This window comes from Podarcis filfolensis (assembly GCF_964270895.1).
Source record: "Podarcis filfolensis genome assembly, chromosome: Z".
In the NCBI taxonomy this organism is placed as follows: Eukaryota; Metazoa; Chordata; class Lepidosauria; order Squamata; family Lacertidae; genus Podarcis; species Podarcis filfolensis.
Window position 1 is genome coordinate 13,668,479 of NC_139617.1, and position 25,791 is coordinate 13,694,269.

General features: G+C 41.8%; 1 protein-coding gene across 5 annotated transcripts in view; it reads left to right on the forward strand.

Moving 5' to 3' along the window:
* PCDH11X (protocadherin 11 X-linked) overlaps positions 1-25,791 on the forward strand; it is a 737,057-nt gene that overhangs the window by 131,646 nt on the left and 579,620 nt on the right. The gene's annotated exons all lie outside the window — the stretch shown is intronic.

A 25,791-nucleotide genomic window follows, 5' to 3' on the forward strand; every position in this document is an offset into this window, starting at 1 on the left:
ACCTCACATCACTAGTCCAGCCTCATCAGCTATAAGAATGCAGCTTTCTTTTTCTCAACAGCTTTCTTTCCATGCAACGTTGGGCTCTGTCCCTAAAAGGCTCCTCACCCTTGTCTCCCATACTAGGGATCTTGGAAAATTCTGATGAAAGTGGTAGTAGAAATTCCCAGTGTTCACTTGGTTGCTCCATGTATAGAATGGAAGTCCAGCAAATAAAATTGGGATTCACTGTTCTTTTCAGTTGCAGATTTGCACTGTGTTTTGCTTTTGCTTCTTTCTGCATTGAAATTAGTGGTGTTGAATAACATAACAATTTGATGCATTACATAATTCATGAGGGAAATAGTTGTAGCTCAGTGGTGGAACATCTGCTTTGCATGCAGAAGGTGCCAGGATCAATCCCTGTCATCTCCAGGTAGGACTGAGAAGGTTTCTGAATGAAACCCTAGAGAGCCACAGTTACTGCAGACAATACTAAACTAGATAGACCAGTGCCCTGACTCAAAATAAGGCAGTTTCCTATGTAAAATTGGACTGAGAGACAAATAATGTCATTTCTTTTGGAAACCGGCCTGCATCTGAACAAAAATAGTGCTGCATGTGATGCATACATGTTGGAAGAGGAAATAGTTACATCCCTATCCTAGACCAAACTGCCTTTGTGAGGGCTGAATGAGGGTGGGGGGGAGCAAGACTTCTGCTTGTAGAATGCCTCCTTGTAGAAGCAACACTATAATGCTTAGGTTTTCTGAAAGTACCTGAATGGTAGCACAAAGTCTCTTGGGAGGCTACATAGTCATTAGGTACTTGCTTTTGCCTAACACCCTTAAAGAGCTACTCAGCAAAAGCCGTGGACAAGGAAGATTAATCATTATAATGTGCCCAGTGCCACCTAATCCAGGAGGAAATCCAGCCCAAATTTTCTGAACTTTGGTTGGTGTTTGAGAGCAATTCATTAAGAGATTAATTTCTCTACCAGGACTGTTCTTCTGTTTCATAATTGCTATTGATTCAAGGTCTGATCTGAAGCCCACTGAAGTTGAACATAGTCTTTTGGCTTTTTACCAAGGTATTTCAAGCTGTAATTATATTTAGGTGTGATTCCCCCCCCCCACCCCGTTTTAGGTTTCTTTTGTTCTAGCTTCCCACAGATTTCAAGAGGATTTTTGGGTTGGGGTAGGATAGCTTGGCCTTTTTCATTTTAAAGAGAATTCCTTAAAAAAAAACAAGAAAGAAAGAAAGTCTAAATATTAATACTGTACAACTTTTCTCAAAACTTGCTGTGGCACTTAGTTGGAATCCTTTGGTGGGAGAATGCTACAATCAAGATGGAGGGATTGAGGGTTCCAGGCAATCTGTCTTGTTTGCATTCTTGCAGAACCATACAATGCCTCATTCACACTTGTTATAGCTTATGGGGGCTGTTTGGGGAATATCAGAAATAATGCCCCCATAACCCCCAAAGCAAGCATCACAAGCTTTCTAATTGTTGTGCTGCAGCACAAGCTGCAGTTGTTAAACTGTTTTTTTAATGTAGGTTGGGGCTTGAATTGAATTAATTTCATTATTTTAGGCATTCAAGAATATATACTGCAGACCACTTGGAATGGAGGACTGCATGACCTTCTATAGAGTCTTCTGAGGGCCACAGTGGTGGGCCAAGGTCACAGGCAAAAGTAAGCAGAGCAACAAATGCAAATTTGTACCATTATACCCTGGGCTGGTTTCTACCAGTGCTCTGCACACCTCTCTCTCTCTTCCATCCCAGCAAGCAAGAGGCACAACCATTTGTTCAAAGACACATTCCAGCCAAGCAGGAACACATTTTGGTTTAAAGCAGAGCTAATTGGGGATATACCACCTGGAAACCTATGTCCCCACTGTGGAAGGATGTGTCGATCCAGAATTGACCTCCAAAGTCACTTACAGATACACTGTTAAGACTGCATTCATGGAAGACACTCTAACTTGGCTACATGTAATCACCAAATAAGAAGAATGGGGGATGTGATCTAGGGAGAGTTCTGAGGGTGAGACAAAGAAGCTTGGAGGGCCACGTTGGGCCACTGGGCCTGAGGTTCTCCAATGCTTTGTTAAAGTGAATCTCCACAGTACCTCTCAGACTGTGAGAAGGAAAACTCCAAATGCAAGATAAACATCTGAATGGCACTTTGAAGAGCCAGTCAGCTCCAAAGCATTTCTTCAGGAGGCCTTAGCATCCAGGATGACTATGTCTTACCTCCACTATCAGAGAAAAGCATACTTCTGAATGGCAGTTGGCCATTGTTGGAGCAGGCTGCATCTGGCTGGCCACCATGCTGAACTAGACTGGTCACTGCTCTGATCCAACAGACTTCTTACAAAAATAGATAAATAATTGTCAATATTAAAGGGATGCATTTCCAGGTCAAGGGTTGCTTTGTACAGAGCTCTGGGTGCTGGACAGAGATGCCCCCAATATGAAACCTGGTGGCAGAGTGAGTGCCCAAGAGAAGGCTAAACTTTAAGCTTTCTCCATTCTCAGGGGCAGGAATCGTGCATAGCTCTTTAGTGCAGAGCCCCCTGACAGCACATTTGTCTATCAGCCATTTGGATTGCAATGGGGGAGGGGAGGTCTGCCAGAAATCTCTGCAATGGCTCTGGCAGTCCTCAGTCCAGCTCTGTCAATGGCAAAGACTGGAAGTATTTGTGGACGAGGCTCTCCTGTGTGATTGGAATTTTAATGATGCTAACCCATTTCAGAAATAGGCCATTTGTTTCGGTTAAACAGTACCGTCTACTTCCAATTAGGCTGTGTTACTGTGATCAAAGATTTTATCTGTCTTGTGTGTGTTAAGTAACCCCCTTCAGCATTTAAAAGTTAGAAACTCTTCATCTTGCATTAATGATAGGGAGCCTCCCATTACTGCTAATCTATTTTTTAAAATCTTTTTTTCAAAAAAAAAAAAAAAAGGCAGGCTTGAAATAAACTGAGAAATAAACTCCAGAACTGTGTATTGCACAAACCTCCAGTAACTCCTCTTAATCATACAGTAATGGAGATCTACGGGCAAGGATTGAGTTGGTGATTATCTTAGCATAACTAAGTGTAGATCAGCATATTGTGCAGAATGAGGTAGTAGATGAAAAGGACAGAATATTGGACTTGTACCATTTCAGTCCGTTTGTAGAAGAAGGGCTCGCTTTATATTTGAATGTTCTCCACTTAACAATTCCCTGCATGCAGTAAACCAAAACATCACGAAATGTTTAGTGTGATCCGTTCCTCTTTGAGATGCTGGGAGGGGAGCAGTTTTAAAATACACAGCAGGAGCACTCATGCACATTTACACATATATGTACATGCACATCACAATCTGAAGTGGCACTGTTCCAAACCTTGACTGCTCTGTGTAATGTATATATCAGCTTTTATTATGAGTCCTCTTTTATGTTACTTGTCGAGAGGGGCTGTACTTTTGGGTTTTCATTCGTTCGTTCGTTTTTTGCTCCCATGACGCATGACTCCCCCCCCCCCAGCCCTGTTTATGCCCTATACATGTTTACATGGCCATGTGAAATGGCGAAGCCACCATGACTTTACGTCTTTGTGTGGGGCCTACCTTGGTTCTGGAACCTTGGGAAAGCTTCTGCACCAAGAGCTAAATGAGGTTTTCCAACTCAGAGAGCCATGGTAGCAGACACAGTCGTAGTGGGGGAATGGGGCCAAAAATGCAGCCCCTCTCTACTAACTGTCTGCTTTTCTGAAACCCTGGAACGCCACTGCCAGTAGATAATGCTAACCTAGATGGTCCAATGGTCTGATCCAGTATAAGGCAGATTCCACTATTTTCTGTATTCCTAAAATGTTGTTCAGCAGTCCCACACTCTGAGTTCTTCCTCGCCATCCTCATCACTAATCCTTACTGACTGGCCTTCTTTCTCTGGGCCCAATCTGCATGGCAGCCCAGAGCATGAAGTAAGGGGAAAGGAAAGGCTGCTTCTTGCTGCTTCTCCTCACACCTGTCATTGCTTGCTCAGGGAAGGCAGGTGCCCATGCACTACGGATTTGGGAGAAGAGAATTCAGTTCACTTTGTATTTAAAGGTGAATGTCCCTAATCTGCACTTTCCTTAACAATGCACAAACCAAAACACAGGCACCATTCAAAATCTGCACTTTTCAGAATGTTGTGATGTGCTTCTTCAGACATGTAATGTGCACGGGGATAAAGTGTGCATACTGTTAGAGAGAATATCATACAGAAATGAACTATATTGGGGAAAATAAGCCTAGAAAATGTATATATATGGCAAAATTGCATATAAATACATATAGTCTGAGAAATTCACAGTGAGATGCTGATGGGTTTTGCATGAGGGCTTTCTGAAAAAAGTGGAATAAATATAAATAGGGAGAATTCAGCATTGGCATATTCACCCATCCTTGCTATGCACAGGACAAGGGGGAGGCAGCAGGGCCAATGTCCATTAGGCGTTGTGCCCCCCTTCTGAGCCATGGGACCTGGCAGCTTCAATGAATATGAATCCTGATGCCAGCTCTGTGAGTGAGCCCCCAAAACCTAAACCCTCTTAAGTTTCTGTCTCATTGCCTAGATTACACACAGTGTCTTCGAGCTTTCAGTAACATCTGGGAATATTTTTTACCTGCAACCCACAGGAGAAAAAGGCAGCACCACATGCTACTGAATTTTATTTTATATCATAGTATTCCTGACTTTGTAGAAATAAAGGGTTTATCCTGCCCCCCCCCCAGTTGGTATGCAATGATGTGACAGGCAGCGTGTGGGTTACAACAAAGTCGTTTGGAGATAACCTGAAATGTGCAACAGAATTCAGGCCATGAAAGAGAGCCTAGCAAGAATTTGACCCAGTGGGACTCCCAGAAAATGACAATAGGCTTGTCAATGAGATAATATCTGATTCTGTCTCTCTGCATGTTGTTTTTTTGGCTTTGAAATGACACAGGAGCTTTTTAATAGCAGAAAGGCCTTTCCTCCTCCCCCCATGGTAAATGTTGGTGTTTCTTGATGCTGAAATTCTTTGTGTAGCCGTCACCCTGTGAAATATAATGTAATCAGAGCACCATAAGAACCAAGACCCATCACTTGCTGCTTCTAGGCAGGGACTGCCTCCACCCTCATCCCTTTTGTGTAGTTGTCGGTAGTCAGTAGTCAGTGGAGATTCAGGAGCTGGGAGCCAAAAGGGATGACAAGGGAGTCAAAAGGAGGGATGTCAGAGAATTCCAAGAAAAATGGGAAGTGGAAATTGCCAGTGTTCACTTAATTTGTCTCATGTCATTGTCCAGGATAGCATTGCCTGCTTCATGACAATGTAGCTAATGCAATTTCCACAATTAATTATATAATTAAGTTATGTAATTTTGCCACTGTAGACTGTGAGGTTAATATCACAGCTTTTGGCAGAAGACAAACTGCTGTGGAGCAGAAACAGTGCTGTATGTGATGAATATGGGATGGAATGGAGAATGATGCCTTCTTGCATCCCAAGTCAAGAGCCAAGAGATAAAGCCAAGAGTCAGTAATTTCCTCTCCTTTTACATACCATCTTTCTACATTATCATGCTCCAGGTAGTTTACAACAGATGGATATGGCAAAATGTACAACCATAAAATTACCTTGCCCAGGCTATACTGGTTCAAAATATGACAAAAAGCGAATTGGCAAAAATAAAAAAAAGAATTCATTTCACATGCAGTACTTCAAGAGAATTCATTCATTTTGTTTATGAATTGTTTCCCATAAAGCACCCCAAAGTGATTTAGCAATAAAACAACAACAATAAAAACATAATTAAAAAACAATTTCAAGTCCAGTACAAATACAGACTGGGATTAAAATCTCCACTTGAGCAGAAAATGTCTATCCTGAAGTGTTTCTAAGTGCATATCACTTAGTTTGCAGGCATAATCTGGCATGGGGACACACACTTGTCAATGTTGTTCTTTCCCCCTTCTCTTGCCTACATCTCACTCACAATTCCACCTTTATTTTTCCCATTCCTGCAGTCATTACTTTTCACCTGGAACTCCCTGTGGACAGCTCCTCCATGTCTGCGGTCATACTTAGCACACTGCTTATATGAAGCCCACCACTTATTTAAACTAAATGTTGTCTCCTTCCAGTTTCTTCTGCTGCCCAAACAGAAATAGCCCTCATCGCTGCACCTGCAAAGCATCTATTCATCTCTACAGTGTATGTGAAGAATATGATTTCTTGGATTGTAGCCCTGCTCAATAGCAGGTTGTAAAACGCTGATGATAAAAGGACGAGCAAAATCTGTTATCTTTCATTATCATCTGAAGCAGGCAATAGTGGAAACATTAAGTGCAGACATCAGAGAGAGTGTGTGCTATTAATCAGTGCAAGAACAGGTTTCCTGCTTTTAATTTCATCCTGGGAAAGACCTTTTATAACCACAGTTTGGGGATGAAGCCAATTATTAGCCACTGCTGCCCACTCCCCTTAGGAGTGTTTTACAAACTATTGCCCACTTCAGCATTATAATAAGGGAATATAAACACATGCAAAGGGGCAGTGGAGTCATTGTTACTGGCATCCGTCTGTCTCAGGAGACAATGGAGGAGTGTGTATTTCAGGGTGAGGTCAAACTGTTGGAATGTTGCAACAACTGGGGAGAGATATGGGAGATGTAATATGGTAGAGACATGTTTTGTTGCAGATGGGGCAGATGAAGGCATTGGGTTGTGCTGCTGCAGATGCACCATGGCATTTCTTCTCTCTGTGCTCCTACCAGTGGGCATACCTTCTTTGGTCACTGCTGTGAATACACAACTTGACTGCAGTGGTATGCAAGGGATTCCAACATGACAGGTTGATGTTGCCAGCCTTCATGTCACATTTGTAGACATCGAGCATGTCCTTGGGGATATTGCCTTCTTCCATTCTGCAGACATGACCAAGCCACGTACTAGACATGGGGTCAAGTACATGGGAATAATCTCAGAAATACCTGAGTGCATCATAAAAAGAAAAAGGTAAAGGACCCCTGACAGTTATGTCAAGTCGCGAGTGACTCTGGGGTTGCGGCACACATCTCTCTTTACTGGCCGAGGGAGCCAACGTTTGTCCACAGAGCAGTTTTTCTGGGTCATGTGGCCAGCATGACTAAGCTGCTTCTGGCGAAACCAGAGCAGCGCACGGAAATGTCGTTTACATTCCCGTCAATGTGGTGCTCTACAGATGTTGAGGAGCTCCAGTTCCCATTGTGATTGTATAAATCACCTTAAATAGTGGGTAGCAGAATGAAGTTACTAATTTTACATAATAATGTAATTCCATATTTCCTTTCAATGCAATAGAAACACAACTTTAAAATGGGGAAAAATATAATCCATTATGTATCATTTGTGGGCTGAAAATAACAACAGTGAATGCTGACTAGATTGATTTCTGTTCCAGACATGGAACGAATAAGCAAATTTCCATTTCTTTTACATTGTCATCAGAATTCTCTGACGTCCCTGGCTACGGATAATGTGGGTTGGAGCCCAAAATCATTGGAAGGACACTGTGTTAACTTCTCCTGATGAACATGCTTAGATCAATATTGGAGGTCCTTCTCCATATCCCTTCCTTGTATGAAGTTTGGCTTGTGGGGTATAAGAATCAAGGAGTTCTAATTCATGATATCAGAAGAGCCACCTGGCCACAGCCACTGCATACCTCCCTCTCTGTGGTACAGACCTGGCTTTTTCTTCTTCTTTTTTTTGGAAGGATCTTCCTATAGGGGTCAAAGGATTGCTGGTGAATTTGCTCCTGATTCGGCTAGCTTTTCCTTTTGCTATTTCTTTAAAGGTGTCTCCGTGTGTGTTCATATTAATTCCTCTTTTGATTTGTGTTGACTTTATTTTTATTCTGTTAGCTGCCTTGCTTTTCTATTAACAACAGGAAAAGTAGGATGTAAGGCTTTTAATAAGTGTGTGGGGGCGGGGTACACAGAGGGTGGGGAGAGATGTTTGGGAAGTGGGGAGAGATGGTTTTAAACAGCAAGCTTAGTCACAGCCAGTTCTCATGAGGATTAAGTGTCTTAATTTCCAAAAGAGCAGCTCAAAGCCATGTAACTTTTAATTTATGTAAAAGGGCCTGGTTCTGAGTCACAAAATACTTATGGATATTAGGGGAAACCATCAAAGAACACTGGTGCCACTTTTTAAAAGAAACAAAATGGGAGTAGAAAAAGGTTTCTGTATTACATGAAGGGTTTTACCTATTGTTGCTATTCATGCTGGTGAAATGGTTATTACTGGTGTTATGTAGCCATGAGTAATCCTCCTCTTTTTCTGCTTTAACTGATACATTGCAAATGTGCTGCCTCTCTTTCTTCCTTTTTTCTCCCAGTCTTTGTTTTCATCATGACCCTGCTACATTTCTAGATGCCAGCTAATGGGGTACGATCCTGTACAATCCACTCCTGATCTTTTCTTCTCCCTTTCTAGCAGGTCAGCATTGAAGAAGTGCTGTGGAGGGCTTTTTTCCTACCTGAACTCATACCATTTCAGCTTGAAACTGGTCTTTATTCCTAACTCAGGGTACATAGCAGGCTTTCAGATAGAAATAGGATGCGGCATGGCCAGGCCCTTTCCTGCCCCAGGGTTAGAAAATCTCTGCACATTGTCTACTCTAAGTCAATACCAAGACTTCAAAGACTTCAAACACTGGAAAACATGTTATAAAGTGCTTCTTTTTATACTTTTTGTGGTTGTTGTGGGGGGAATGTTTTGTTTTCAACATTCTGAGAACTTTACATAAACTCCCTGGCATGGGCATGCAATTTACAAGCACCCCTCCTCCCCATTTTTTCTGTGAGGGTAACTTTACATTATCAACATGGCATGGTGAAAATGTGAGTTCAGGGCACACTTCTTGCATATTTGCAGCACAATTGCAGCTCTAGAAATTAACCACGTTGTTCTGGCACATCACTGCCCACTTTGTCTGAACTTTGCTCATGGTTTATCTCCCACACACAAACCACAAGTGGGAGACCATACGGCAGACCTTGGCTACGTCTTGTGGTTTGTCTAGAGCAGGATAACCATGAACCTGGATTCAGGTATACTGTTTAGCCAAATCTTCATCCTTGTGAATAACCATCAGCATTTCTGTATGCAGTTTTGCCTAATACATACATTTTAGTAAATAAATTTCTCATAATGTGTTTTTGAAGGTTCAAGAATGAATGTGTGTGCAGACCCAGAGACCCTAGAATATGAATTTTGTACATGTTACTTGGCTGGAGAACAGCATTTGAAATTCAGAGAACAGCAATTTCAAAAGATGTCTGTTTCTGTATTATTTCAGAAAGTGTGGCTTAGGTAGGCTCACCCTTAAAAGTGAATCCATTTTCTCCCCTATGCTCACTCTCAACTAGGGCTTATTCTGTTGAAACAAGTTTATTCCATACTGTGGCTTATGAATCTAGCTTGCTTCAATTAACCAGAGTTAATTGAGACAGTATAGGTCTCAGATGTAACACTAGACTGTGGTTAATTGAAAGCTTCTGGTGACTTTGTGCATCCCACTAATATAAAAATATATACATGGTTGAAGCAAGCTTGTTTTTCTTATCTAGAAAAAAAATACGAGAGAGGCAGAGCGAGAATATGAATGAAAAATGTGTTTCAAACAAAACCTTATTTTATCATTGTCATACAGTTCTTGACACACTTCTGCCTGAAAGAGTCAGTCATCACTTGTCAAACAGATCTGAGTGCCTGCTAGTGCATCTTGTCAGTCCATATTCTGAAATCTGAAAGGACATGCACATGTAATCCTCTTTCTTATATATGGTAGTAAGAATTTATTGGTTGCCTTTTGTTTCTTGACAGCAGTAAGAGATGCCCCCTCCCCCTGACAATTTTAGCAAACAGTGGTTTGATATAATAAATTAAAAAGTTGTCCAGTAGCACCTTAGAGACCAACTAAGTTTGTTCTGGGTATGAGCTTTTGTGTGCATGCACACTACTTCAAATACACTGAAACAGAAGTCACCAGACCCTTATATATAGTGGGAGGGTGGGGTGGGGTTTTTCTCAGAAGGGTAGTAGGAGTGGTTTGATATTATGAAGAAGTATTCACCCACCCACCCTAATGAACACACACCACCATCATGTGTGAGGTTGAATGGCAATAAAATGAAAATGAACCATATTCATTAAGCAAGTTCAAAGTTCCATCTAGCTCAGCATCTTCATTCCCACTGTGGCCTACTAGGAAACCCAGAAGCATGGCCTGGAGACAATGGCTCTCTCCCACGCTGCTGCAACAACTGGTATTCAGTGGCGTATTGCCTTGGAGCCCAGAGGTTCTATTTCATTACTAATGGCTGTTAATAGACCTATCCTCCTGGAGTTTGTCTAATCCCATTTAAAAGCCATCTAAGCTAATTGGCACCACCATATCTTGTGGCAGAAAATTACATAAATTAAATTTGGCTTTGTGTGAAGAAGTAGTTTCGTTTTATCTCTCCAGGATCAACTGCCCATCAGGAACTTTGTGAGTTCCATTCATTAAAAGGTGTTACTGGATCCTGTTCTACAGATGTTGCTGGGGTGGTGTGGGAGCAAGTCACAAGGGATAGAGCTCCCACACAGTGCACACCAGGAATTGCTGTAGCTGAGATAAATCAAGCAGTGGCTTGTAGTCAGAGGCAGAGGAAGTAGTAGGGGCTGGCCACCCCGGGTGTCACCACTGAGGGGGGGTGACAAAATGCCAGGCGGCACTCATCGCGGTGCCTGCAGCGCACCCGAGTCACACGTCTCTCCTGGGAGTGATGCGGTAGCTTGGGTGCCCTCAGGCTCCATGCTGCCCAACCGATCTGCCCACCTCCTCCTCCTCAGCTGTAGGGCAGCTGAGTGTGAGGAGGCAAGCAGACTCCTCGGAGGCCCCACAGAGCATCCTGCCCCAGCTCACCCCACCCCGCCCTGCCCCACCCCGCAGGTGCAGGGCATGTGTGCCACCCAGGCACCCGATTGGCTTGCTCTGCCACTGCTTGTAGTACTAGAAAGCTCCTGAGAGGAAAGAAAGCAGCACATTTTTTTGGTCTTCAGAGTAGGTTCAGAGATAAGGCAGTATTTTTAATTTTACCTGGAACTTAACAGGTAAATCAGTGAATGCTAATGTTAACTGGCTTCAAAACTCATATGAGCAGATGACTCTACTGTATGTTGAGCTAGACTGGTGGTTCATCTAGCACAGTTTTGTCTCTTGAGGGCTCTGGGTGGAAGGATGAATTCACACAACTGCTACCTGAGACTCTTCTGGGGGGTGGGGATGCCAGGGATGGACTCCCAGTGCAAAAGCTGGGCTTTTGTTTTATTGTACTGTATTTTTATGGCACCACACGCCCTTTTCCTTAACAGCATCCTGGTAAGGTAGGTTAGACTCAGTTGTGATGGAGCTATTCTGATCCATCTTGATGCTGGACAGCTGGGATTCTTCCGACGTAATGGACAAAGAAGGACTTGCAGACTGAATTTTGGTTGTCCTTCCAGGGCTGGCCCAAGATGTTTTGGCAACTGAGGTAAACCTCAAAATTGTGTCTTCCCACCAGGGAATAAGGGGGAGGGAGTGAAAAATACGTATCAGGGACAAGATGTTGGGGTCAAATCAGCCTTACCTGATGATTGAACTGAGAATCAATGGCTGGGTGGGGGGAGAGAAGGGGCCTGCTTTGAATCACTTTGGGCAGGTGCAGAGCCCAGGGGATGCCAGAGGGTAGTCCCTGCTTTTTCCTCCCTAGTGGTGGATGGAGACTAGCAGTGCCTCCTATTCTCTGAGAGTCCACTGTGGAGCTGGCATTGAGGGGGCTGCCAAGGAGGCAGCAAATCTGGCTGCCAAGGATTGTGCTGGAGCTGCTGCTGTCACATTGACAGCAGCCACAAACAATGTGTTCCTTGGAGGCTGGATCTGCTGCCCCTCTGAGTCCTGATGCCTGAGGCAGTGACCTCACTTTGCCCCGTGGGCGCTGTGTCCCTCCTAGAAGAGTTGGCACTTTACAAGACAGAGTACAAGAATGAAGATGCACTTTCTTCATAACAGCATGGAACTCTGCCTTAGGACATCTCTTAAGCTCCTGTGTAGGGCACAGTAGCCAACTAAAGATCTTTGCATTTCAACAGGACTTGATTGATGTGTTTTCTGTGTGTTCTCTCTCTCTCTGCCCCCTCTCCTGATGTTCTGTAGTCTGCAGACTGTTTGATGTGCTGTGTTGTTGTTGTTTTTGCGGTTTTTTTTAATGGTGATTGTTTTTATGTTTTCTGAGTATCACAAGGTCAAAAGGTGAGATATATTGGGTTGAATCCAATGCAGCTCTAAGTTAAAATCACTTGTTCTGGTGGTGATAAGTTTTGCACCAGCAGACTATTCTTGTGCAGGAGAATGCAGAAACAGGTTTCTGGTTGTGCAGTAGATTGCACAATCTGTAATGCAATGACATTTTAACCACAATGACCCTCTCTCATGCTGGATTTGTCATGAGAGCAATGTATGCAAAAAGGTTGCAACTTCTGGGGCTTTTAAGTGTAGAGAAATGTCATGAGGAGATATGATACAGGTTATAAAATTATGCCCATTGAGGAGAAAGGGAATAGAGATAAGTTTTTATTCTTCTCTCATAATACTGGAACTTGTGAGTAGCCGATAAAGCTGAATCACAAGTGGGGAGAAGGTTGTTCCACTCATGATGCATGTGGAGCTTCCCACATGCATCTGGTTGGCCAGTGTGAGAGGAGGATGCTAGACTACGTGGGCCATTGACCTGGTCCAGCAGGGCTCTTCTTATGGACTAATGATAAGGAAATATGTCCTGAAACATTCTTTAACTAACCAGCAAGAGAAGATGGGCAGAGTCTGGCCCCTCCAAAGTGTTTGCAATGAAGAAAGAAATTGAATATTGCCCATCCTCGCTTATCAATTTAGCAGTACTGCTTCTCTCCACCTCCACAATTTCTTCTTCACCCAAGGGAGTTCCCAACCACCCCCAATAGACACAATTATATTATTAAGAGGTGTGTATATGTGTGTGTGTATATCCACCACCATTGAAAATCCCTCCCACTCTGTCCATTGCCATTCACCCCAGGGACTTCCCTCTGTCAGTGTAATGCTTCAGTATTTCTATGCCAGCTCGGGAGTTCCATTTTTCTTAAAGTATCAGACTGCTGTATAAAACCTTACACAAGACTGTGCATTTTTATTTCTTTATTGAAAATCATAGCATGAGCCCCTTCAGTCATTTCTGTGCATACAGAACTAGGATTTGTTGTGTACCTGGAAAATGAACCAAGTTAGGGTGCTGATGGTATGATTTGTCACCAGTAAATAGGTTTAGGACCTGTGCTCAAATCCTGACAGGTTTGCACAAGTCAAATGTGGGTGGCAAGGAGGGGCTGGAATGTAGATTGGTAAATAAATGCATAGTGGCATGAGCTTTCTTCTGTAGTCTGCTTTGTCACAACCATGCTTTGCCTATGATAGCTAATGCCACAATCCATATGTTAGTGTTGTGGGGGCTGCAGGTCTTTATGATTTCCCACACCCCCCAAAAAATATTAGTCAGGTTTTGCTGACCAAAGTTTGATTCACAATCCTCTATTATCCTATCACAAAGTTCTCAACCTCAGCCCTCCAGATGTTTTCATTCCTGACCACTGGTCTTGCTAGCTGGGATCATGGGAGTTGTAGGCTAAAAACATCTGGAGGGCTGAGTTTGAGGAAGCCTATCCTATCACTTCAACTCCCGTTTTCAAGGTATTAAACCAGGGGTAGGCATTGTATATTCTTGGGACTACAACTTCATCACAATGCCATGCTGGTCACAGGTAATGGGTGCTGTAATCTAAGAATATGTGGAGAGTACCATATTGGTTATTCCTCTGCTAGATTCAAAGATACTTAACTTTATTTATTCAATGAATTTCTAGGCAGTCCTTTCTCATAACTAACCTCAGGGTGATTTGCATGTATAAAAACTATTAAAACACTATGAATACTATAGCACGCTATAAAACACAATATCACACATTTAACACCAGTACTAATATTATGCAGGTTGTGTGTTTCCTTTGCTGGTTCACATGAGAAACCTCTTATTAGAATTATTTCCAAATATTGACATCAACACCCACAAATTGCACCAAATCTACCAAATCCAGCTGGTAGATTTCTCTTTGTAATGAATTAAAGGTTCTTGTTTCTTTGTTGCTTGATCTGCAGCAGGGATGGGGAATCTTTGACTCCCCCAGATGCTGTGGAACATAGCTCCCATAATTCCTGACCACTGGCAGTGCTGGCTGGATCTGATGGGAGTTGCAAGCCTGAAGGCCCATGCTTTCCTCATCCCTGATCTGCAATACTTGTTGCAGTACTTCTGCAATACTTGTTAAATAGATAATTCTGCAATACTTGTTAAATAGATCAGGTGATGAGAGGACAACAGATTTGAGGCCCTTCTTCATGGGCCTCCTCCTCGAGAGGTCCGGAGGGTTTCAACCAAGAATGGGCCTTTTCTGCAGTGACTTCCTGTCTGTGGAATGCTCTCCCCAGGGAAGTTCACCTGCTGCCTTTTACACCTTTAGGCACCAGGCAAAAATGTTCCCTTTTAACCAGACTTTTGGTTGATTTTATTGACATCATCTGCCCTTTTAAAATATTGGCGGGGTTGGGTTGTTGTTTTAATTTGTGAACCACCCTGAGACCTCCGCGTGTGGGGTAGTATATAAATTCAATCAATCAATCAATTTGAGCATTCAGTGCAATCTTTGGAAATCCTATCTGGTTGTAACCATGCCCAGCTCATTCATGACTTCACAGAATTAATGCCTGCAGGTATAGGATGCTTTGCTTCAGTGTTGATGCATGTGTAACCCCATTAGGGAAAGTAGCCCAGTTAATTGCTGAGCTTCTCGGGGATAGGGAAGCTTGTTTGAGGCTTTTATCTGCCTTAATTAATATCATTTGGTGAATCTCATTGGTTGTGCATATATTTCCCTTTAAATTACAGAAGCCATGCATTTTGTTAAGCAGATAACTTTTTTTTTCTTTTTTTTACTTGATCAGCAGAACAGCAAAATTATTTCCTTGGCTTCTCTCCCTAACATTTGATAAGGTGGAGGGGAGAAGCCTCTTCTAAGTGCTGATGTGGATTAGAGATATAAGATGAAGATTTCTTTCTTTCTTTACACATTTCTAAAACTTTTTGTGGCTCTCTAAATCCAGGAGATGGAGATGTGTTGATTGATGATGAAATGAGTGAGGGACAAAGCATTCTTATTGCCACACAACAACCATATTAACTGGGCATTATTTGGGTTGTAGCTCAGTGATAGAGCAGTCACGTTGCATTCAGAAGGTCCCTGGTTCAATATTTGACATTTCTAGGTAGGCTAGGAAAGATGCCACTCTGAAACTGAAACTCTTGAGTTCTGCTGCCAATACTGTGTTTATACCAAGATGTTCTGACTCAGTAGAGGAAACTACTCATATAGAGTTACTGCAATAACAAGAAGTGCTGAATTTCTCCCACAGTCCCTATTTTGAACCGATTTCCCTTTTTAATCACTCCAGTGTAAGTACACTCACTATGTGAGTCAAGCCAGTGTTCCTGTACACCTGTCAGCAGCTACAAAACTTATGAATGCAATGGCTGAGGGGCTTTGCTGCTGATCTGGGCACATAGCAAACTTATTAACATGTAGTTCCTGCATAATGATTGGAACCGAGCTGACAAGGTAAGCCATCAACCCAGTTTTGTGAAGAAAAATGCCTCCCCCTCTGAGATCATATGAATTCGACATCAATAGCTAACAGGTTTGGGGAAGAAAATCTGTAATTTATTCTGGTGCCTCCACTGAACTAGAGGTATATTTGCCTCCAGTTGTACGTGGCCAGCAGAGATTGTAGGACAGCCTGTTGCCAATTGACCCCATTTGCTGCATGGTAGTTCAATAAGCTGTTATTCAAGGAATAAATAAATAAATAAATAAATATGCTTTCTTAGCCACAAATACTTGATAAATTCAACAACTCTTTTCGAGTAAAGGACATTCCAGGAAGAAAAGTGAAAAGGCATGTGATTTCAAAATCATTGCACAGATCCTTTCCTCATGACGCACATACTGAAAGGCAGCTGTGTTTTGAAATAACTTGATTAATTTAGAGTCACTTCTAGAAATTCTGGTGACATTCACTAGACATGGGCCTGGAAATGTTTGAGAAACTCCCAATAATTCTTCTCTAGATTGGATTTCAAACTGAGCCAGAGAAGACTTAATGGCTTTATCCTTTCCCACTCAGAGACTTCCACAATGGTAGTTGTGGGGGGGGGGGTCACACAACAGTCAAACATTAAAAGTAACTTGGGAAAACTGGTTTTCCAAAAGTAGGACCACTGTTTGTCTTTTGCAAGTCTTTTGCAGAAATACAACCTCCTTAAAACCCTCTGTAGTAACTAATGAAGACATCAACATGTCGATTGATTTTTATAGGGAACTTAGACTTGCTAAGAAATAAATCTGAGACATTGCTTTATATGTAGGTGGGTGGGATTTATCTTGGCTTATTTCTAACCAATTCCCTTTATTGGAGTCAAGGACTTAGGTGTGGATATGTTCTGACCTCTGGGAGTTCCCATTAGGTGTTCTTTGGATGTCTGCTTTTGAGTTTCTAAGGAAGCAGAAGGAGAGGAAAGTACTCGTAGTGACTCTTAGTTCATTATTTCTAAGCATGGGAAAGCCACTGTTTACCAATGAAGACACAACTCCTGTCCCAGGATTGCAACTTAAATCAACATGACACCACAGTGAAGGTTATAAGCTGATGAAAGAGAAAGTGGATGAACAAGGGTGACAATAATCTCATGTATTGTCACAATAAATCACCCCGGTGCTTCTGTTAAAGGGGGTGGTGGTAATTTTTCTTTCTTGATCACATACGTTGAACTTGATATAGTGACATCCTTTCCATGTATCCCAAAATTTGAGAGCACACAGCTGGGTGCTTTTTGCCCAATACAGCAAGAGCTATCCACATGCCCAAGCAGTCTTCTACAGAAATTGCCAATACAAATTAACATCTGGATGCACGCCCCCACCTAGGTGCTCTTACAGAGTATTCAGTTGGACTTGTCTGTGTCTTTGGATATTTGGGAGGAAACACATCTCAGTCAGTTCCATTAGTTGTTGTTACTCATGGCTAGTTGTCCATGATCATTACTAGATCAGGACCTTTTGTTTGCAAGTAGGGATGAACAGAACCCAAAATCATGTTATTATTTTTTAATCATTTGGAGGCAGAATAGATGAGTTGTGGGAGATGCATGATCAGACCTTTTTAATTTTAGAAATGCTATTTTACAGTGGCTTGTTTTTGGATGTAACACAGGTCCATAAACCACAGTTAAACAAATAGCACAGGGGAACAAACCATGGAACACAGAGTGATGCAACCAAAATAATGCTTTTCGTTTGTTTCTCCCAAATAAATGACAGTTGAGAAGCCCAGAACAAGACAATTGTTTATTGCCACTCTTCTTTCTGAACATGGCCTCTGTTGGACTAATTTCTCCCTCCCAGCTGCTATCTAGAACAGAGAAATACTGCAGAAAAAAAGAGTTAACTCTCACCAGAGCCACTAGCTCAACCCAATTCTCCTTTCCCTCACAGTGAGTCTTAAAATTAAAACTAAAACATCAGGAGATGTAATCACATATACTTTGAATCTTATCTGTTCATGTCTTCAAGTAATAATGCCTATTCCAGGGTCACCAGGGCTTAGTTGCTGAAAGAGGATTTGAATCCAGCTCTTCCTGGTCAAAGGCTGGCACTCTGTCAGCTATACCATGTTGACTTACCGGTATTTGGTGGGGTGGGGTATTAAATATTATTGAATATAATCCTGCAAGCCAAACAACACTTCTGGGATCAATTCCCCTTTTGATATTCCAGATTTTAGGCTTCTTTCAGGAGGATTAATTTTAAGGGCAATAGTTTGAATGAGACATAGAAAGAACAACCAGCTGACCTTTTTATGAATCAGATGCTAGAAGGGATGCAGGAAGGCAAAGCTAAGCAGGGTCCGGTATGGTTTCAAATTGGATGGAAGACTGCACGTTGCAATTCCTGCATTGTATGGGGTTGGACTAGAAGACCTTTGGGTTCCCTTCCAACTCTACAATTCTATGATTGTATAAATGAGGTTTCTCTTGTGTTCTCTGCATTCTGCAATCAGCTTGGTAAACAACCTTTATTCAATCAGTTTTAAAATCCAATCTCACCGATACTATTTTTAGTATTTCCTGGTAACTCTGGCTTTGTCTGGGCAATTTTATCAGATTTATAACTTTTCAAGTGTTGTTATTATCTTTCAGTAGGCAGCGGAGTGGCATTTTTTTGAGGAACATGTCAAGAGTTTAGCTAGGCGCATCTGATGATTCCCTTCTAAACCAATTAAATATATGTATTTGCCAATGTTGAAATGATTCTCCAAGGACAAGGACTTTCAGCATAAACCTCTATCTCTTTTTGATTTGCAAAGCACAAATGCTTGCTATGATGTCCATGATTTTGTTTTGCAAATAGTTCTACAACTCCAAACACACATATACGCACAAAGCAGGGAAGCAAAGCAATTACTTTGCGCAAATGAAAGAGAGGGGGGTTATATCCCTCCCTAAACATTTAGTAGTAGTAGTAGTAGTAGTAGTAGTAGTAGTAGTAGTAATAGTAGATTATTTGCAAACTGGAATGTTCCAGCATTCTGTGATGTACTTCTTTCTCTTTCACAGAGTGCAATGGGGGGTGTAGAGGGGGGAAGATTGACATTAATCTGTGTACATGAAATAATGCTATACTGCGATGAATCTGTTCTCTTTGATGCTTCATTATGTATAGTGATCATCTGAGTTCCATTTTTTTTCTTTCTTTCTTTAAAGCACTGTTGTTTATTCATGTTACCTAAATTAAGACAAACTTGTCATCATTTTTCCTAGAAAGAAGTGTTACACAACAATAAGATCTGGCTTCTGATACTTTGTTTAGATTCTGTTAGACCATATAAAATGAACATTGAAATTGATTGCTTTTGCTCCTCCTCCTCCTCCTTTCCCCTAGGGATGTTAAGATATTTATATATTCTGTGTGCACTAGAGTCAAGATGCATTTTCCTTCTGATTCCCTCAAGATTGTGTCTATATTCAACTGTAAAATTTTGGGAATGTATGTATGGGACAAATAATATTTGAGGCCAGTGTGGTTCCTATGGGAATAACCCAAAGGTTCCATATTCAGTAAAAATCCAGAACTCCAAAACTTCCGTTTACTGACTGCTCAAACTCCCCCATACAGTATTGGGGATCTTGGAGAATTTCAATAGAAGTAGTAATGGAAATTGCTTACGTTTTGCTTATTTATCCCATGTCCAGAACAGAAATCAGTTCTGCAATTATGATCCACATTTGATTTCAGTCTGTAAATGGTATATAATTGGTAGCATCTCCTCCCTCTTTTGCATTGTGCTTCCTTGCACTGAAATGAATAGGGTAGAATATTGCAATTGCACTATAATTAACATTGAGCCCGGCTTCAGCTGGGGAGGGCAGGATATAAATAAATTTTATTATTTATTATTATTATTAATATTATAAATAATTATGTGAATAAGTCACATGAATTACAAAAATTCACAATAGTGTACAGTAAGATGAATAATGATTTACTAGCGTTTGGAAGAAGATGAACTGCAGTGGAACAGAGACAGCACTGCTTGCAAAAAATGCTGGGCAGAATGGAAAACAATACCTTCTAACATCCCTACCCAAAATCCCATTCCCCACTACAGGCATTAAAACATGCCAGTGGATAAGTTACAGGATGGTTACTATTTACTGAATAGGGGTGTAAGGGAGCAGCAATTTCTGTCTTGTCCTGGTGTTTGTCACAATCCACACTTTTTCTGATCGGCTATAGTTCAGCTTCCACTAAGACCTATGTTATTCATCTTGTTATCCCCAAGGCTGAAATTAATGTAATTAATTACATAATTAGTTTCAGTGGACGGGAAATAGCAAATACAATGCAGAAAACCCCAATGTAGTTATCTGCATAAGAGTTGCAGACTAAAGAAACCATCATAACTATTACCACTTGCATTTGCGTGTGTGATTTCCATTCTGGGCTTCAGATGAGCATGCAATTTGTGGCACTTTCTGCTCTTGTTTCTGTTTCTGACAGAATTCTCTGACATCTCTAGTGCTGAACCTCCAGTTTTATTTATTTTTCTCCCATGTGCTTATTTGTGTTGGCTTTATTATCATTCCCAGACCATGTGGCCTTGCTTGCATAGAAGCAACAATCCAACGTGTACTGAAATGTGTCAATAGTGCTTCAACCCCATGGCTGTGGGATTTGTATAATATGCCAGAGTAAATATTCTGCCCCCCCCCCATTTCCATCATAACAGCATTGTACAAACTGAGGGGAAAGGGTTTAGTTTTTCTTTCTTTTCTGGGACAGTTAATGTTTCTGGAATCTTCCTTCAGGCTGTAGAGAAACTGGCGTATTTAGAGCAAAGCACAGTCATAACCGATATCCTAATCTGTCCTTCACATACAGAATCAGTCTCCTGTTCTCTGTGGTTTGTGTAAATGTCTCTCAGCAGATCTAATCATGTGCGATGGAGATAAGAATTTGCTTCCTTAATTCATCTATCTGCATTCTACTGTGGAGGTTTTTTGTTTCTTTTTAATTGACCAAGAAATGAGAAATCAGCTTCCAAAGTATAGCAAGGGTAGGAGTTACAAAGCCATGGCTCCCGATTTTTTCCAGGTTTATAGACCATCAAATCGGACTAATCTGTGCACACCAATATACTAGGTCAAAGCACTGGTTGACATAATCCAGATTTGCCTACTCTTACTTCATTGGCTCCCCATGGTCCTGGGCAGAAGTCTTTTATATCCTCCTCCTATGTTTCGTTAAGCAGAGATGCCTGGGACATTTAGCAATGTAAAAAAGTCCTGCTGGATCAGGCCAATGGCCCATCTAGTCCAGCATTCTCTTCTTTCAATAGCCAACCAGATGCCTATGGGAAGCCCACAAGCAGGTTCTGAGCACAGCAGCTTTCTCTCTACCTGTTATTCCCAGCAATTGGTATGCAGAGCCAAGCTGCCTACGACAGTGGAGGGGCAGATGTAGCCATTGTGGATAGTAGCCACTGATAACTTTACCCACCATTATTTATTTCCTAATTGTCTTTTGAAGCAGTCTAAGCTGTTGTCCGGGACGCGGGTGGCGCTGTGGGTAAAACCTCAGTGCCTAGGACTTGCCGATCGTATGGTCGGCGGTTCGAATCCCCACGGCGGGGTGAGCTCCCGTCTTTCGGTCCCAGCTCCTGCCCACCTAGCAGTTTGAAAGCACCCCTAAGTGCAAGTAGATAAATAGGTACCGCTTTATAGCGGGAAGGTAAACGGCGTTTCCGTGTGCTGCACTGGTGCTGGCTCGCCAGAGCAGCTTCGTCACACTGGCCACGTGACCCGGAAGTGTCTCCGGACAGCGCTGGCCCCCGGCCTCTTAAGTGAGATGGGCGCACAACCCTAGAGTCGGACACGACTGGCCCGTACGGGCAGGGGTACCTTTACCTTTACCTTTTAAGCTGTTGTCCATCACTGCCTCCTGAGGGAATCCACAGCTTGACTGTATACTGCATGAACTGCTTTCTTCTCTCTGACCTGAATCTCCCAAGTCTTCAGTTTCACTGTAACACCCACAGTTCTCGTATTATGAAAGATGAAGAAACACTTCTCCCAATACACTTTCTCCATGTTATGTATACCTATATATAAAGCTCGGTTGTGTCCTCCCCCTAAACCAAAGAAGCCCCAAATGTAATCTTTCCTTGCTCCAGTCTCTTAATCATTTTTACACGTGAACACAAGCAAAAGTGTCATAGACCACAAATATGCTGTTTGTCCACTCCTAACTGTGAGAGTTTCTAAGAGGATGTCATAGCAATATAATGGGCTTAAATTTGTACAGGAAAACAAAAGCCCTACCAAAAAAGGTTAACATAAATCAAGCGGCAGTTATGTATCCAGCGCATGCAGCGTTTTGAATATTTGAAATGTGCACGCTAAATATTAATATTAAAACTCCAGCGCTGTACATTTATTAAGATGCCTGCCTCGATACAGTGCAAAGAGCATCATTCTGTGCTGCTTTAAGTGGGAAAGCAGTGTAATGTGGCCTCATCTTTCAGAATGCATGAAAATCTGAATTACACACTGGGTATATGACAGCAGATGGAGGACCTGCATCCTTTATTACTGCTGCAACATTCACGCTACTGTAGTTCTGAATGTGTTCACATTTATCTGTTCCAGGCAGTAGTTTGCTAGCACTATAAAAACCACACAATTTGCATTCATCCCTTTAATTTGGGGTGGGGGCAGTAAAGGGTGTATTTCTGTTAACAAAATTGGGGGTGGGGAATAATGGTTGCAGGTTCAAGTGTTCTATGAATTATGCTGGGAGTTGCTGTTTGATCTTGGATTTTGCCCTTACATGTATTCCACTGAAATACATAGCACATGGGGACAAGAATTGCTTGGATATTCATCAGAAATAACAATGATACAGGGTTCTGAGTACTTTGAGTAGATAGCTGCTCATGGAATAGGACTTTTCCAACCTCCCGTTCCTCACTGCAGCCTGAAAAGCTGTCCTTGTGAGCAGAGCGACTCTTCAGATCTGTATGTTATATGGAGAACTGAGGCATCCAGGAAATCCTTACTTGCAGGGGCAGCCCAACATGTTGCACATCTACAACACTTTGCGGTGGTAGAGCACTGCAGTAGGTCCCAGAATCAATACCCAGCAACTGCAGATAGGGTTGGGAGAGACTCCCTGTCTGAATTCCTGAAAGCTTTGCCAAACAGCATAGACAATACTGAGCTAGGAGGACCATTGGCCTGACTCACTATAAGACACACTTCTTTGTTCATTCAGATATGGTCTCCCAGGTATTCTGATGGCTTGTGCTGATCTCCAAAGAGTGTGCTACATATTTATGCTACAGGGAAGGTCCATAGCTCATCCCTGACATCTCTGGACAACTGTCAGTCAGTGTAGAACAATGGACTGAATCAGCTTCCTTTATTCCAGTGTGGTGCCCCTCCCAATTATATGTATAGCCATATGGAGGGGACGTAGCTCAGTGGAATCCAGAAGGTCCCAAGACATCTCTATGTAGGTTAGAGAAGGATTCCTGGGGAGCAGCTGCCAGTCAGTGCAGAAAACACAGAGGTAGTTGGACCAATGGTCTGACTTTGTCTAAGGCACATCCTTGCATTTCTCAAACCTGACCAGAGTTGTAGTTGAATCTTTACTGCCTTAAGGGAGGGGTGCTGGTCAGGCCATGTGGAACATATAGCTCTGTTCTCCAATGTCTTGGTGCTGCTCCACACTGTCCAGCATCTGCCTCACTCTACTTAATGATAGGGCTGACCCTGCCCTTACCCTTATCTTATCAAAGACTCCTTCAACTCCAAACCCAGCTCTTTGCCCAGCCTCCTCATCCTTAGAAATGTGCAAAACCTCGTTAACAGTTAAACAAATGCAGTACTTTTCATGGGAAACCTGCAAGATGAACTGAGTGGTGATGACTGAAATATGTTTCAAGCTTTGGTAGTTCTGCTGCTGTTGTTTAACACCTCCGTGGTTGAAAGAAGTGAATAGGGGCTTCAGCCTGAGAGGCACTAATGTAAGGGTTGAAATGCATTGACTGCAAAGTAATTCAGTTTCTTTTTGGGGTGGGGTGGGGAGGGGAGGGGAACAGTTAACATCTGGTTTACCGGTTCATTTTTGATCCCAGTTCAAGGTGCTCACATTAGTGTTGAAAACCCTAAACAACCCATGACCCAAATGTCTGAAAGACCACCTGCCTCCTTCTCCTACAGAACGGTGTTATGATTGTAGGAGGGACATTCTTCATAGTTCCATCAGCCTCAGAAGCTCAGGGTGGGGATGGCCTGTGAGAGAGCACCTGCTCTGTGACAGCCATTTTGGTAAGGAGCTTCCTCTCATAGAAGTGCATCTGGCAATTTCATTATGCAGTTCTTTGTGAATGTTCTTATATCTTGATCTTTGATCCGTGAAATGTATGTTTTGAAATGTATATTTTTTGTAATTGTAATTTTTTCAGAACAGTTTTTAATGTTGTCTTTTCAATTGCTGTTAGTGGGTAATTAATAAGAACAAATAACTATAGCAGCTACCTGCCTCACACAGTTACACAAGGCAATATGAGCACAACCAGTTGCCATGAAACCTTCAAGATACAGTCATACATCACTAAATATGCATACTCTTAATATTCACTTGCAGTGCAGAATTTGTGTGTGCATGTGCTACAGCTCATGTACTCACAGGTAGGGTGTTTGCTTGATGCATGTGTCTTCATCAAACCTGATCCTGTGTGTTTTATTTGGAAGGAGAATTTGACAAAGATTAATAGGGTTTGCCCAATGGAGTGGGCAATAGTTTGCAGTCTTAACAGAGTCATTAGGTAAAGAAACTGGTCTCCATCTAGCAGAGAGTATAAGGTGCTTAAACTGATTGAAATCACTTGGCCAAAGGCCAACAAATTCTTCCTGCATTGGGTTTTAGTTACCATGTGTTCAAAAATGTTAAATGTGTTTGGTGCAGTCCACTGGCTAGTTGAAAAAATTGACAAAAGTGGCAATCATACTAAAAAATCACCTCTATCTTTTATGTTGTGTCCCAAGGTATATCATCTTAAGGTATTAATGCTTAATTCCATGAAACTCTGAGAATTCTGTACTTGTGGGATGCATTGCAGGATACAGATGCTGGCATTTCATATCAGTTCTGCTCTTTAAGGAACATTTCTACACATGACACATTGCTGTTGATATTTCATGTGCTTTCTCATGCTAAATACTGAATAAGCAATTGTATATATTGAAAACTGGGCTTGTTTCAGTTATTTCACTGGGACAGTCACATCCTGATAGACTCATCACAGTCTATTGATGTAACAGTTGGCAGCTTAAATCCCCAACCGGTCCTTGATGTAACCAACCACTTTAAATGAACATCTCATGAGTCAACACGTAACATGTCCTCCCACCATGTTTATGTATGGCCAGCTCCATCCTACTTTAAAATGAGTAGTAGGTATGTTATTATACTCAGAAAACTTTGTATGTAAAACTGTATGGGGCAAGGGAGGCAAGTTGTAAGGTTGATGTTAATTGTGCCACTCACTCTTGGGGTAAAGCTTACTTTGACTTCACAATGTGAGTTTAGAGTTGTGGCATCAGTTCTATCAAATCCTTTTCCCTTTGAAGTGAAACACGTCCCAACATTGCTATGTTTTCAAGGTTAGCTGAAAAGCTTTCTTTCCACCCAAACCTTTCCAAATTGTTTTATTTTTGCACCTTTTAATTATTGTTGCATCTTGTGGGTGTTTTATGATCTGCATTATCGTTTATATTTACGTACTCCACTTTCTATGCTGGTTTATTGTTTGTTTGTTTATTTATTATTATTTGTGAATTTGTGAATCATCCTCCACATATGTCTCAAGGCAATTTACAGTCATTTAAAAGAAAGCACACACAATTCCAAACTACAGCAATAAAATAATACAGAACTAGCACTGAACTTGTACTGTGTTTTGGCATGTTTATACTTTATTGGCAGGTAGAGTTTGCTTTTATATTGGATGTATTATTT